The sequence below is a fragment of the Ranitomeya variabilis genome, chromosome 2 (genome assembly GCF_051348905.1).
Source record: "Ranitomeya variabilis isolate aRanVar5 chromosome 2, aRanVar5.hap1, whole genome shotgun sequence".
NCBI lineage: Eukaryota > Metazoa > Chordata > Amphibia > Anura > Dendrobatidae > Ranitomeya > Ranitomeya variabilis.
The window spans coordinates 330,531,282-330,544,831 of record NC_135233.1 but is presented as its reverse complement, the minus strand read 5'-3'; the positions used below and the strand labels follow the sequence as shown (position 1 = coordinate 330,544,831).

General features: G+C 44.5%; 1 long non-coding RNA gene across 1 annotated transcript; it reads right to left on the bottom strand.

Annotated features, from left to right (window-relative positions):
• Positions 1–10,960: 10,960 nt before the first annotated feature.
• LOC143809386 (uncharacterized) lies at positions 10,961–11,413 on the bottom strand. The gene is made up of 3 exons (XR_013222257.1): positions 11,265–11,413; positions 11,098–11,153; positions 10,961–11,013 (listed from the first exon to the last, which is right to left on the bottom strand). It is a non-coding gene; the product is annotated as an uncharacterized LOC143809386 (long non-coding RNA).
• Positions 11,414–13,550: the final 2,137 nt, after the last annotated feature.

The following is a 13,550-nucleotide window of genomic DNA, read 5'->3' as shown; positions in this document are numbered from 1 at the left end:
TTGTTCTGCTCCAGGAAGACGTCCAGGCCTCTCTTGAACCCCTCGACTGAGTTCGCCATCACCACCTCCTCAGGCAAGCAATTCCAGATTCTCACTGCCCTAACAGTAAAGAATCCTCTTCTATGTTGGTGGAAAAACCTTCTCTCCTCCAGACGCAAAGAATGCCCCCTTGTGCCCGTCACCTTCCTTGGTATAAACAGATCCTCAGCGAGATATTTGTATTGTCCCCTTATATACTTATACATGGTTATTAGATCGCCCCTCAGTCGTCTTTTTTCTAGACTAAATAATCCTAATTTCGCTAATCTATCTGGGTATTGTAGTTCTCCCATCCCCTTTATTAATTTTGTTGCCCTCCTTTGTACTCTCTCTAGTTCCATTATATCCTTCCTGAGCACCGGTGCCCAAAACTGGACACAGTACTCCATGTGCGGTCTAACTAGGGATTTGTACAGAGGCAGTACAATGCTCTCATCATGTGTATCCAGACCTCTTTTAATGCACCCCATGATCCTGTTTGCCTTGGCAGCTGCTGCCTGGCACTGGCTGCTCCAGGTAAGTTTATCATTAACTAGGATCCCCAAGTCATTCTCCATGTGAGATTTACCCAGTGGTTTCCCGTTCAGTGTGTAATGGTGATATTGATTCCTTCTTCCCATGTGTATAACCTTACATTTATCATTGTTAAACCTCATCTGCCACCTTTCAGCCCAAGTTTCCAACTTATCCAGATCCATCTGTAGCAGAATACTATCTTCTCTTGTATTAACTGCTTTACATAGTTTTGTATCATCTGCAAATATCAATATTTTACTGTGTAAACCTTCTACCAGATCATTAATGAATATGTTGAAGAGAACACTTTCACCCCTATAATTCTTCACTTTCTGCTAACTCCCCTAATCCCTACATCTAGTAAGGAAATGTTCATCTCTTCCTCAATCCTCCCCATCCATCTCACCTCCTCCTCAGAACTGTTCCTCAACATACAATCCTCTGTCTCCAAGCACAGACAGCCACCTCATGCCCTTTCCTGCTCCCACCTGCTAACACTTTCTCTGCTCCTCACTGCTGGTGATATCTCTCCAAATCCTGGTCCTCCTCACCACATCCCCACAGTCAGTTCTACCTCCCATCCATGCTCCATCACAAATTTCCGTAACCTCTCTAACCTTATACCCATTCGCCCAGCCCCCACTTCCCCAGTCCCACTAACAGGAGCTCTGTGGAATGCTCGCTGTCTGCAACAAGCTTTCCTACATCCACGATCTTTTTGTTACTACCAAACTTTCCTTCCTCGCCATCACTGAAACCTGGCTCACCCCTTCTGACACAGCCTCTCCTGATGCACTTTCCTATGGTGGCTTCCACCTTTCTCACACACCCCGCCCCAGCAGCAAGCATGGCGGAGGAGTTGGTTTTCTCCTGTCAGATAACTGCTCCTTCACCCCAATCCCACTGCCACCCTCTGTTACCCTCCCCTCCTTTGAGGTGCACTCTGTGCGCATCTATGCCCCCACCAACCTCCAACTGGCTGTCATTTACCGCCCCCCAGGGCCAGCCACCACCTTCTTTGACCACTTCACCACCTGGCTACTTCATTTCCTTTCTGCGGACATCCCCACTATCATCATGGGTGACTTCAACATACCCATTGACACTTCCCTCTCAGCTGCAACTAAACTCTCACTTCCTCTTTCGGCCTCACTCAATGGTCATCTGCAGCCACTCACAAAGATGGTCACACATTGGACCTCATCTTCACCCGCCTCTGCTCCTTATCTAACCTCTCTAACTCACCTCTTCCTCTTTCTGACCACAATCTACTCACATTCTCTTCCCTCTCCACTCCTTGTCTACAATCCCCACCCCACAAACTTGCACACCCTCGCAGAAATCACACCTTGATCTACATTCACTCTCTGAATCCCTCCTCACTCTCACAGACATAAGTTCCCTAAACAATGCGGATGACACTGCCGCTCTATATAACACCACAATAGCTGCAGCTTTGGAATCTCTTGCCCCTCTCACACATACCAAAGCTCACAAAATCAACAGACAGCCCTGGCACACTAGCCTGATCAAAGAACTGAGGCAAGCTTCCAGGGCTGCAGAGCGGAGATGGAAAAGATCCCACTTCAACTAGCACTTTATCGCACTCAAACGTCCCTCACTACTTTCAAGACCACACTCGCCACAGCTAAACAAACCTACTTCTCATCTCTCATATCCTCCCTGTCTCACAACCCTAAACAGTTATTCAACACCTTCAACTCTCTCCTCCGTCCCCCAGCACCTCCTTCCTCCCCACTCATCTCAGCTGAAGACTTTGCCTCATTTTTCAAGCAGAAGATTGAGAACATCAGAGACAGTTTTAGTCGACAACCACCAGAGCCCTTCCTCCCAACTACCCAGCCCTCCACCTCCAAAACCAACTTCTCCACTATTACAGAAGATTGACTCTCCACTCTACTCTCAAGATCGCATCTCACCACCTGTGCACTTGACTCGATCCCTTCCCACTTCATCCCAAACCTCGCCACAGTCTTCATCCCAACTCTAACCCATCTCTTCAACCTATCATTAACAACTGGTGTTTTCCCCTCAAGCTTTAAACATGCCTCAATCACACCTATCCTCAAAAAGCACTCTCTTGACCCATCCTCTGTATCTAGCTATCGCCCTATATCACTTCTTCCCTATGCCTCAAAACTACTGGAACAACACGTCCATCTTGAACTGTCCTCCCATCTATCTTCCTGCTCCCTTTTTGACCACTTACAATCAGGCTTCGGGTCACACCACTCCACTGAAACTACCACCGCCAAGAGCAAGCGACACTACTCTATCCTCCTCCTCCTGGACCTGTCCTCTGCCTTTTGACACAGTGGACCATTCCCTATTACTACAGACCCTCTCATCCCTTGGCATCACAGACTTGGCCCTACCCTGGATCTCGTCATACCTAACTGACCGAACATTCAGTGTCTCCCATTCACACACCACCTCCTCACCTCGCCCCCTATCTGTCGGAGTCCCGCAAGGTTCAGTTCTAGGGCCCCTGCTCTTCTCCATTTACACTTTTGGCCTGGGAAACCTCATAGAATCTCACGGTTTTCAGTATCATCTCTATGCTGATGACACACAGATCTACATCTCTGGACCAGATATCACCACCCTACTAACCAGAATCCCTCAATGTCTATCCACTATTTCATCCTTCTTCTCCGCTAGATTTCTAAAACTTAACATGGACAAAACAGAATTTATTGTCTTTCCCCCATCTCACGCGACCCCCCCCAATGAACCTATCCATTACAGTAAACGGCTGCCCACTCTCCCCAGTCCCACAAGCTCGCTGTCTTGGGGTAATCCTTGACACTGATCTCTCCTTCAAAACGCATATCCAAGCCCTTTCCACTTCCTGCCGCCTTCAACTCAAAAAATATTTCACGGATTCGTACATTCCTAAACCAAGAATCTGCAAAAACCCTAGTCCATGCCCTCATCATCTCCCACCTCAACTACTGTAACTTCCTGCTCTGTGGCCTCCCCTCTAACACTCTCGCACCCCTCCAATCTATTCTAAACTCTGCTGCCCGACAAATCCACCTGTCCCCCCGCTATTCCCCGGCCTCTCCCCTCTGTCAATCCCTTCACTGGCTCCCCATTACCCAGAGACTCCAGTACAAAAGCCTAACCATGACATACAAAGCCATCCACAGCCTGTCTCCTCCATACATCTGTGACCTCGTCTCCCAGTACTTTCCTGCACGCAACCTCCGATCCTCACAAGATTTCCTTCTCTACTCCCCTCTTATCTCCTCTTCCCACAATCGCATACAAGATTTCTCTCGCGCATCACCCCTACTCTGGAACTCTCTACCACAACATATCAGACTCTCACCTACCATCGAAACCTTCAAAAAGAACCTGAAGACCTACCTCTTCCGGCAAACCTACAACCTGCAGTAACCACCGATCGACCAAACCACTGCACGACCAGCTCTATCCTCGCCTACTGTATCCTCACCCATCCCTTGTAGATTGTGAGCCCTCGCGGGCAGGGTCCTCTCGCCTCCTGTACCAGTTGTGACTTGTATTGTTCAAGATTATTGTACCGGTTTTTATTATGTATACCCCTCCTCACATGTAAAGCGACATGGAATAAATGGCGCTATAATAATAAATAATAATAATGTACGAGAAAGCCAGAAGCAGAGCTGTGCCTGCAGGGGATCGTCTGTGAGGTAAGTATTTTGTTTTTCTTTGTAAAATTAATTAAATGGGTGAGGGGAGGAGGAGGGGGGACTGCGTATTATGAAGTGTGTCTGTAGAGGGGGACTGCATGTGATGTAGTGTGTCTGATGAAGTGGGGGAGAGAGGGACTGCACATGATGAAGTGGGGGGAGGGTGACTGCAAATGATGAAGTGGGGGAGGGGAGCGGGGGACTGCAAATGATGAAGTGGGGGAGTGGGGGGCTGGAAATGATGTAAGGGGGTGGGGACTGCAAATGAAGTGGGGGAGGAGGACTACAAATGATGAAGTGAGGGGGGATGGAGGGCTGCAAATGATGAAGTGACAGGGATGGGAGACTGCAAATGATGAAGTGAGGGGGACTGCAAATGATGAAGTGAAGGGAGAACGGGGGACTGAAAATGAATTGAGGGTGAGGGACGGGGGACAGCAATTGAATTTAGCTGGGGAGAGCAAATTATTAATTGAGGGTGGGGAGAGCAAATAATTATGAATTTTGATGGTGGGGAGAGTAAATGATGTATTGAATGTAGGGGAAAGCAGTTGATAATGAGTAGATGGTGGGAGAGAGAAGACATGACAATGAATTGAGGCAGAAGGGGCATGTAAACATAATGAATCGAGGGAGCGAGAGGTACAGAGTGTGACTGGTAATGAATTGTAAAGAGTACAGGTGCTAATTAATTTATATATTAGGTGGGGAAAGTGGCTATGTATAGTTGGTGGATTATAATTTATATTTGTAATGTTGGGTTGCATAATAGCTAATTATATATTAATGGTGGGTGCACGTCTATATTCAGCCGTGTAGTGTAGAAGAAAGGGTAAAAGTGGGAATATGCTCTTGAAGCATGACTCTAGGCAACTATGTGTTATTTTATGCAGAGACGAGTCCTGGCAGGATGAAGTGATGACGGTCTGCGGTGCATGAAAAAGCAAAGTAAAGATGAAGAACTTTAGCTAGTGGTGTCACTGGTGAGTCAGTGTGTTACCTATACACTGACACTATACACTGTATACCAGAAGTGTCAAATTGCATTCCTCGAGGGCCGCCAACAGGTCATGTTTTCAGGATTTCCTTAGCATTCCACAAGGTGCTGGAATCATTTTGTGCAGGTGATTAAATTATCACCTGTGCAATACAAGGAAATCCTGAAAACATGACCTGTTGGCGGCCCTCGAGGAATGCAGTTTGACACCTCTGCTGTATACTATGTACAAAACTCCTATGTACAATGCCACTGGTGATCACTGTATTACCTGTACACTGACTCTATATACAGAACTCGTGTATAATGTCACTGGTGATAACTGTTACCTGTACACTTACACTATATACAGAGCTCCTGTGTATAATGTCACTGGTGATCACTGTATTACTTGTACACTGACACTATATACAGAGCTCCTGTGTAAAATGTCACTGGTGATCACTGTATTACTTGTACACTGACACTATATACAGAGATCCTGTGTAAAATGTCACTAGTGATCACTGTATTACTTGTACACTTACACTATATACAGAGCTCCTGTGTATAATGTGACTGGTGATCACTGTATTACCTGTACACTGACAGTAAATAGAGATCCTGTGTATAATGGCTCTTAGTATTGTTTTTTTTTTTTTTTATTAATAATCAGTATTGTAGTATTTGGTCACTATGTGGTGGTAATATGTGGTCTGGTTATGGTGTGGTGGTATTTGTTCCTTGTATGTGGTATTATTCAGTCGCTATGTGGTAGTTATATACTGTATGGTCTGGTCATGGTGTGGCTTATATGTGGTTTGGTCATGTGAAGTGGCTAAAAGAAAGAACATATTAGTTCTTTGAACATCTTTGTTTGGAAAGCTTGTCCTTGGTAAAAAACATGTCAGCTTTGCTATCCTTTATGTGCACATACTCTTGCGTGTTTATGTTTTTGGGAGGGAGGGTGTTTTTATTATCTAGAATTTTTTTTGTATAATTTAAATTTAACAGTGTCTAATTTGGCACAGATTCCATCAGGATCCATTTTAAAGACATGCCCATTTTTTTCCTATCAAGAAAACATAAAAAAAAAAACTGTTCGAACAGCAAAGAATATAGATAGAGATTTTCAAACATTTTTGAGGGTATGCGTTCCAATCAAGTCCTCAAAAACTGTGAACAAAGCCTTTAACAGTTACAGCCATTGTGCTATTTATTTGTTACATCGATAGTACACATGAAAATAAGCAACTGTGTAATGTATTTTATGAAAGAGACCTGCTTCTTTCTCCTCCAGGACGGATCAAAATTCTCAATTTACAAGTAAAATCTGTATTTGGTGAAGACAGATTGTTACAATTCTGAGAGGAGATCACAGGTGCTACTGATAAAGATCCCATGAAGAAGAGCGAGGAGCTAGAGGAAGAGCGCGTCCTCCTCCTCCTGACTACAGAGAATGACATCAGTAATAAATGTCATCTATCTCAGTAATATAACAATCTATTAAAGACAGATTTTACTGCAGAATTTAAGTCTAAGGCTATGTTCACACGATGCGGTTTTCGCTGCGGATCCGCAGCGGATTTGCAGCTGCGGATCCGCAGACGTTTTCCATGCAAGGTACAGTACAATGTTACCCTATGGAAAACGAAATTCGCTGTGCCCACTATCCTTTTTTCGGCTTGAAAATCAGCGCGGATTTTCAGCGGAAAAAAAGAAGTAGCATGTCAATTCTTTCTGCGGATTCCGCAGCGGGTTTCCACCAGCACCAATAGGAAAATGCATCTGGAAACCCGCAGTGGAATCCGCAGTAGAAAAAGGACTGAAAACCGCAGTGAAAACCACCGCAGGTTTTGCACTGCGGGTTTCACAAATCAGGACCTGAAAAATCCGCAGCGAAAAAAGGATCGTGTGAACAAGCCCTTAGGGCTCTTTCTTACTTGCGAGAAATACGTCCGAGTCTCGCAGGTTAAAACTCTGCTCTGGCGCCGGCACTCCAGAGCGGAGCGTGCGGCCGCACAGCAATACATGGAGCCGCACGCGCCAGAGCGGTTTTAACCTGCGAGACTCGGACGCATTTCTCGCAAGTGAGAAGGAGAACTAAGGGGTAAGGCTTCTCCTTGTAGAGAGTGACAAGTCAAGCCTCGTGAGGAGACTTATAAGCCATGCATACTCCTCTGCATGTATGGCTTAAAATCTCTTCAATCTGACATGCCAAGCTTGGCTTGTCACTCTCCACAAGGAGAAATGCTACCCTTTAGACCTCAGTCTAGAGCAGTGTTTCTCAACTCCAGTCCTCAAGACCCCACTACAAGTCTTGTTTTCTGGATTTCCTTGGTATTGCATAGGCGATGGAATTAATGCTTGAGCAGGTGATGAAATTATCACCTGTGCAATACTAAGGATATCCTGAAAACATGACCTGTTGTGGGGTCTTGAGGACTGGAGTTGAGAAACACTGGTCTAGAGCCTCTAACCCAGCCAAATCAAATCTCATGCATTGCACTGATGAGGGGCAACACCCTGAAACACCGTGTCTTCAAACTGAGATTCTGATTTGGCTTTTATCCTAAGTAATTTTTTAATGCTCGTTAAAGAGTTGATACTGGCTTTTAGGATTGTTGCTTCCATTAGGTGGTACTAGAGTTCTAGTCCTCTTCCTCTCTGAAGACACCACAGAACTGAGAATTTTAAAAATGAATGATCACTCCTGGAGGAGAAAGACGCAGATCTGATAAGATATAATACAAAGTTGCTTATACTGCAAGAACAAAGATGGTCTAAGCTAGGCACCAGACTTTCTCCTCCAAAGGATCTCTTTATTTTTAATGATGTGGCAACACTTTGGGGAGAAATGTAAGAATCTCTGATGAAAATATGGAACTTAAGGGCCACATACCCCCATAGACATTAGATCGTGGTCTGGTTCCACCAAAGTTAGTAGGTACAGCTAACTTTCTGTACTGTGTATGAACACCTTTAGGGTACTTCACACTTGCATTATATCTGTGAATATTGCTACAAAAATGATGTAAGGGCTCATTGTCGGTGATTTTTCTCTTATGTAAAAATAAAACTGACCAATTTTTCATCAGTGGTTTTGATCAGATTTTCATCACTTTTTGGTCAGGGTCAGCTTTTTCCATCAGTTTTTCTTGCATACAAGAAAGCTTCTAATATCAAACAGGGAAAACCGATAGCACCAGAGTGCAGTCTGTTTTTTTATGGAATCTGACTTGTATGTCAAGTTTGATTTGTGACTTGGATCAAAATCCGACACATCACATTGATTTGTGAGGACGGCTCGGACCACAAAAAAAATAGAAGTCAACACATGCATAGACTATATTGGGTACACGTTCTATCCATGAAAGACAGATAAAACTTGTATGTGAAAAACTGATGTGTGAACGAGCTCTGATCTGCACGCGTCACCGTCCAAAGGATGAAATCCGCAGCTTGCATTGACACTCCGCAGGTACCAAACACATTAAGCTTGTGAATTTAGACTGAGGATTTTTTTCTCAGCATATGCATGTGACTTCTTAAAACCTGGTATATATTTTTCCACTGTGAAACAGCAGATTTTTGCAAAAATCCACTTTTGCCCAATAACAACATACTGTAACGCCTTGATCATCTGCATTGTTTACATTCTTCTTTCTTTTTCTTCTGATGGGATTTTAATCAAAACATTGAACAACGATTGATGAATTGTGTAAATTCAAAGATTTTCTTTTCCTTTTTGAGTTGTCACAAGAGCCTTTAACATGTGACATTAGTTTTCAATAGCATAAAAAACACTACAAAAAAAAAAGAATGTTGGTAAGTGTCTCATCCATATGAATAGCTTTGTCTCTAGATGGACAAGGAATGCCAAACTCTCTGCTATTTTCTTTCAGACAATGATCATCCCAGAACTTCATTATGTATTCATTTACATCTACATTCAGGAGTGATTTCTCTCACCATAAGGCTACCCCTATGTGTACAGTAAAAACAGTCCATAACATCACATAAGAGCAGCCCTGATTGCCTTCTAGATGCAAATGACATTCAATGCAAAAAATAAAACAAACAAAACATCTTACAAGAATGTAAGCTTGTCGGGAAGTAGTCACAAGTTTCCCTGACTATAGGATTCATTACTTTCTTAGGCTAGGGTCACATTGCGTTAGGGCAATCCGTTAAGCGCATAGCTATATGTAAATAATCACAAGTCAGGACACTAATGCGAGTTTTGCATTAGCACAATATATACCGTATGTATATATATATATATATATATATATATATATATATATATAAAAATAAATCTTCTTTATCAACTAGTTGCATGCATAATCTTAAGGCTTCATTAAGTCGTCCATATTTTTTTATTTCAAAGATGGAACATGTTCCTATTATATTCTTTGAGTTGTTCTCTTGTCTGTATTTCTTTGCAATTAGTCAAATTTCTGGTGGGCCCCCTTGTAGCCAGAAGATAGTGGTGCTCTGTATTAGGGGACTTAGAAAATATAGTACACCGCACACTCTGTGTATATATTGCAAAGGTGGAAATTTATTAACAAAATAACTATGTGATATGAAAGCGACCAAAGGTAATTATGACGTTTCGGCCCTACCAGAGCCTTAATCATATAATCGCTAGGGAAAAAAAACAGAAACAAAATACATAAGTATACAGTATGTACAATACACAATGTTCAAAATCGGTAAACTAGAATAAAAATAAATACATAAAGATCCCGACCTGGATGAAGGAAACAAATCAGAACATAAACAAATAATAAAGGGAATCAGACATAGTAACCGCGTAAAATCATGGTACGTATTATATAAGGAACACCACGTATATACGCCAAGAAGGGGGCGTTGGTAATATTACAACAACAAGGGTAGAAGGCTAAGGGTACTGTCACACAGTGGCACTTTGGTCGCTACGACGGTACGATCCGTGACGTTCCAGCGATATCCATACGATATCGCTGTGTCTGACACGCAGCAGCGATCAGGGACCCTGCTGAGAATCGTACGTCGTAGCAGATCGTTTGGAACTTTCTTTCGTCGCTGGATCTCCCGCTGTCATCGCTGGATTGTTGTGTGTGACAGCGATCCAGTGATGCGTTCGCTTGTAACCAGGGTAAACATCGGGTTACTAAGCGCAGGGCCGCGCTTAGTAACCCGATGTTTACCCTGGTTACCAGCATAAAAGTAAAAAACAAACAAACCGTACATACTCACATTCCGGTGTCCGTCAGGTCCCTTGCCGTCTGCTTCCCGCTCTGCCTGACTCCCGACCATAAGGCAGTACAGAGCACAGCGGTGACGTCACCGCTGTGATCTGCTTTCACTTTACGGCGGCACTCAGTCAGAGCGGGAAGCAGACGGCAAGGGACCTGACGGACACTGGAATGTGAGTATGTACGTTTTTTTTTTTTTTTTACTTTTACGCTGGTAACCAGGGTAAACATTGGGTTACTAAGTGCGGCCCTGCGCTTAGTAACCCGATGTTTACCCTGGTTACCCGGGGCCTTCGGCATCGTTGGTCGCTGGAGAGCGGTCTGTGTGACAGCTCTCCAGCGACCACACAACGACTTTCCAACGATCACGGCCAGGTCGTATTGCTGGTCGTGATTGTTGGAAAGTTGCAGAGTGTGACAGTACCCTAAGGTAGCCAGATCATATAACTACGCACATAGGTAAAACCAGATAAGGCATTATTTACCTTAATTATGCAAAAGAGAGAGGATTTGAGATCCTTGAAGATGAAGGCATACACTGTAAAAGGAACGGTAAATGCATATAAGTAAGAGGAGGTACATAGAGGATACAGTGATCATAGCGGATCTGTAAGTAGTGTACCTTAAATGCCTAGATGCTGTGGGTATAGAGTTGCAGAGATTGCCCTGCTGTGGGGTCTGTAGATGAGTACAAGAATGGGTAAGTAAGGGACACGAAAATTGCATATTTGCGCTAATGTGCAGTGGTGGAGAAGGCCCGGTTTGTGGAACATAAGAAAGAGGGGTTACCTTGGATGTTAGATTAATGAGCAGCGCTCCCGCGCCCTGCTGCCAGAGTGTAGCGTGACCGGCGGTGTTGAGGCTTAAATGCACGCACCGGAAATGGGGCCTGCGGTACCGGAAATGATGTCGGCGGTTTGGGGATGCTACTGCGCATGCGCGGCCGGCGATTCTGTATGGGCCTGGTTGCTAGGAAACGCGGGTGCTGTAGTGATGTCAGAGGCATGGGGCATACCACTGCGCCTGCGCAACAGGCGATATTGTGTATGTCTAGTTGCTAGGCAGCACAAGCGCTGCAGTATGTGTCAAAAAGCCTGCACATGTTAAAAAATGTTAGAAAATGTGCCCAGCCTGAGTGTAAGTCTTGAAACAGAGTAATGAAGCTTAATAGGTAGCGCCGTCAAGCGCAATAATAGATGGAACAATATGTAATGGAGTGCATGTCCAAATGGGGATAAAATTGTCCATATAGGATGTAAAATACTAGGCATGGGATGCTCATATGTGGTGGTCTAGTTTAAGGACCATAAAGGTAATGGCTGGTGTTTAGCGTTATTTTGTGACGGAAGGAACTCACCATAGTGTTCAACGAATCTGTAAGGGAAGAGGAGAGAGTTAGTAAGCTGGAAGGACAATTTAAAGTAGCCAGTCAATTTCCCTGTTGAGGCCCCTAGGTGCAAGGGTGTCTAATGTATATATCCAGTATGTTTCCCTGGATCTCAACAGTTTAACATGGTTGCCGCCCCGTCTTAGACGGGGTACCTGTTCCAGGACTTGGTATTTTAGTTGGGCTACTGAATGTCGAGCCCTGGTAAAGTGGTCAGGGAGGGGAAGCCAGATTTTGTTACACCTAATAGTGGACTTGTGGCTTGCGATCCTATCACGTACGTGCTGAGTGGTTTCACCCACATAGAGCAGGCCGCAGGGGCACTTAATGACGTAAACCACGAAATTTGAATCGCACGTATAAAATCCGCGGATAGGGTAAGATTTCCCGGTTCTTGGATGGGTCACATTGTCGGCCTTAATCACGTTCGAGCAAGCGGCACAGTTCGAGCAAGGGAAAGTACCATTGCGGCGTGAGCCTAAGAACTGTTGAGTCGGTACTCGAAGTACACTGCCCATGTCTGCCCTATTTGGTCACGGATGTTGGGGGGTCTCTTGGTGCTCATGAGTACGGGCACCCTAAAGGATGCGATCTCAGGGTTGGCTCTACCAAGAAGGGGCCAGTGCTTTTTGATGACAGAATAAACCTTTGTCATAAATGGATGGTGAGTGTGCATGAACGGAATCCTATCTTGGGATTGGCGTGGTGCTGGACTCATGGGTGGACCCGAGGACCTAGTGAGTTCCTGTGCCAAAAGAGTAGAGGGGTAGTTCCTGTCGCTGAACTTCTGCGCCATGGATGCCAGTCTGATTTGCCGTGTTTCGGGGTCCGTGACGATGCGGGAGACTCTTAAATTGGGAATGAGGTAGACTGTTTTTGGTGGTGATTGGATGGCAGCTTGAATAGAGTAATAGGTTGTTACAGTCCGTGGGTTTTGTGTATAGGTCCGTTTTAAGAAATCCATTGGCATCCTTCAGTACCAGGGTATCCAAAAAGGCTATTTGTGTTTCATGGGAATGAATGGTGAATTTGAGTTCCTGGAAAATGGCGTTGAGGGTAGAGAAGAATAAATCAAGGGTGTCGGATGTCCCAGTCCAGACCAGGAAAATATCGTCTATGTATCTACAGTAATTCAAGACATGTTGGGAAAATAGCTCATTATTATAGACGTGGGGTGACTCAAAGTGATTCATGTACGCATTAGCGTAGGCCGGGGCTACATTTGAGCCCATAGCGGTCCCGCATACTTGGACATAGTAGGTGTCCTCGTATAAGAAATAGTTCTCAAACAGGACTGTTCTCAGGAGGTCAAGACAGAAGGAAATAGCATTCTGGGACATATCAGTCTGTTCTAAGAGGTCTCTGGTGGCAAGCAAGCCCTTCTCATGGGTTATAGATGTGTATAAGCTATTGACGTCCATAGTGACGAGAAGGCTATGGGGAGGTACTTGGTGTATCTGTTTTATTTTTTCAAGAAACTGGCTCGTGTCCAATATATAGGACCTGGTGTTTTTCGTTAGAGGGGTCAAAATTTTTTCCAGAAATATGGAGAGCGGTGAAAGCACTGAATCCGTGGAGGCCACAATTGGCCTACCCAGTGGATTATGGAGGGATTTGTGTATCTTGGGAAGGATGTAGAAAACCGGGATAATGGGATGGGGGTTCTGTAGAAAAGTAGCTGTCTTGCC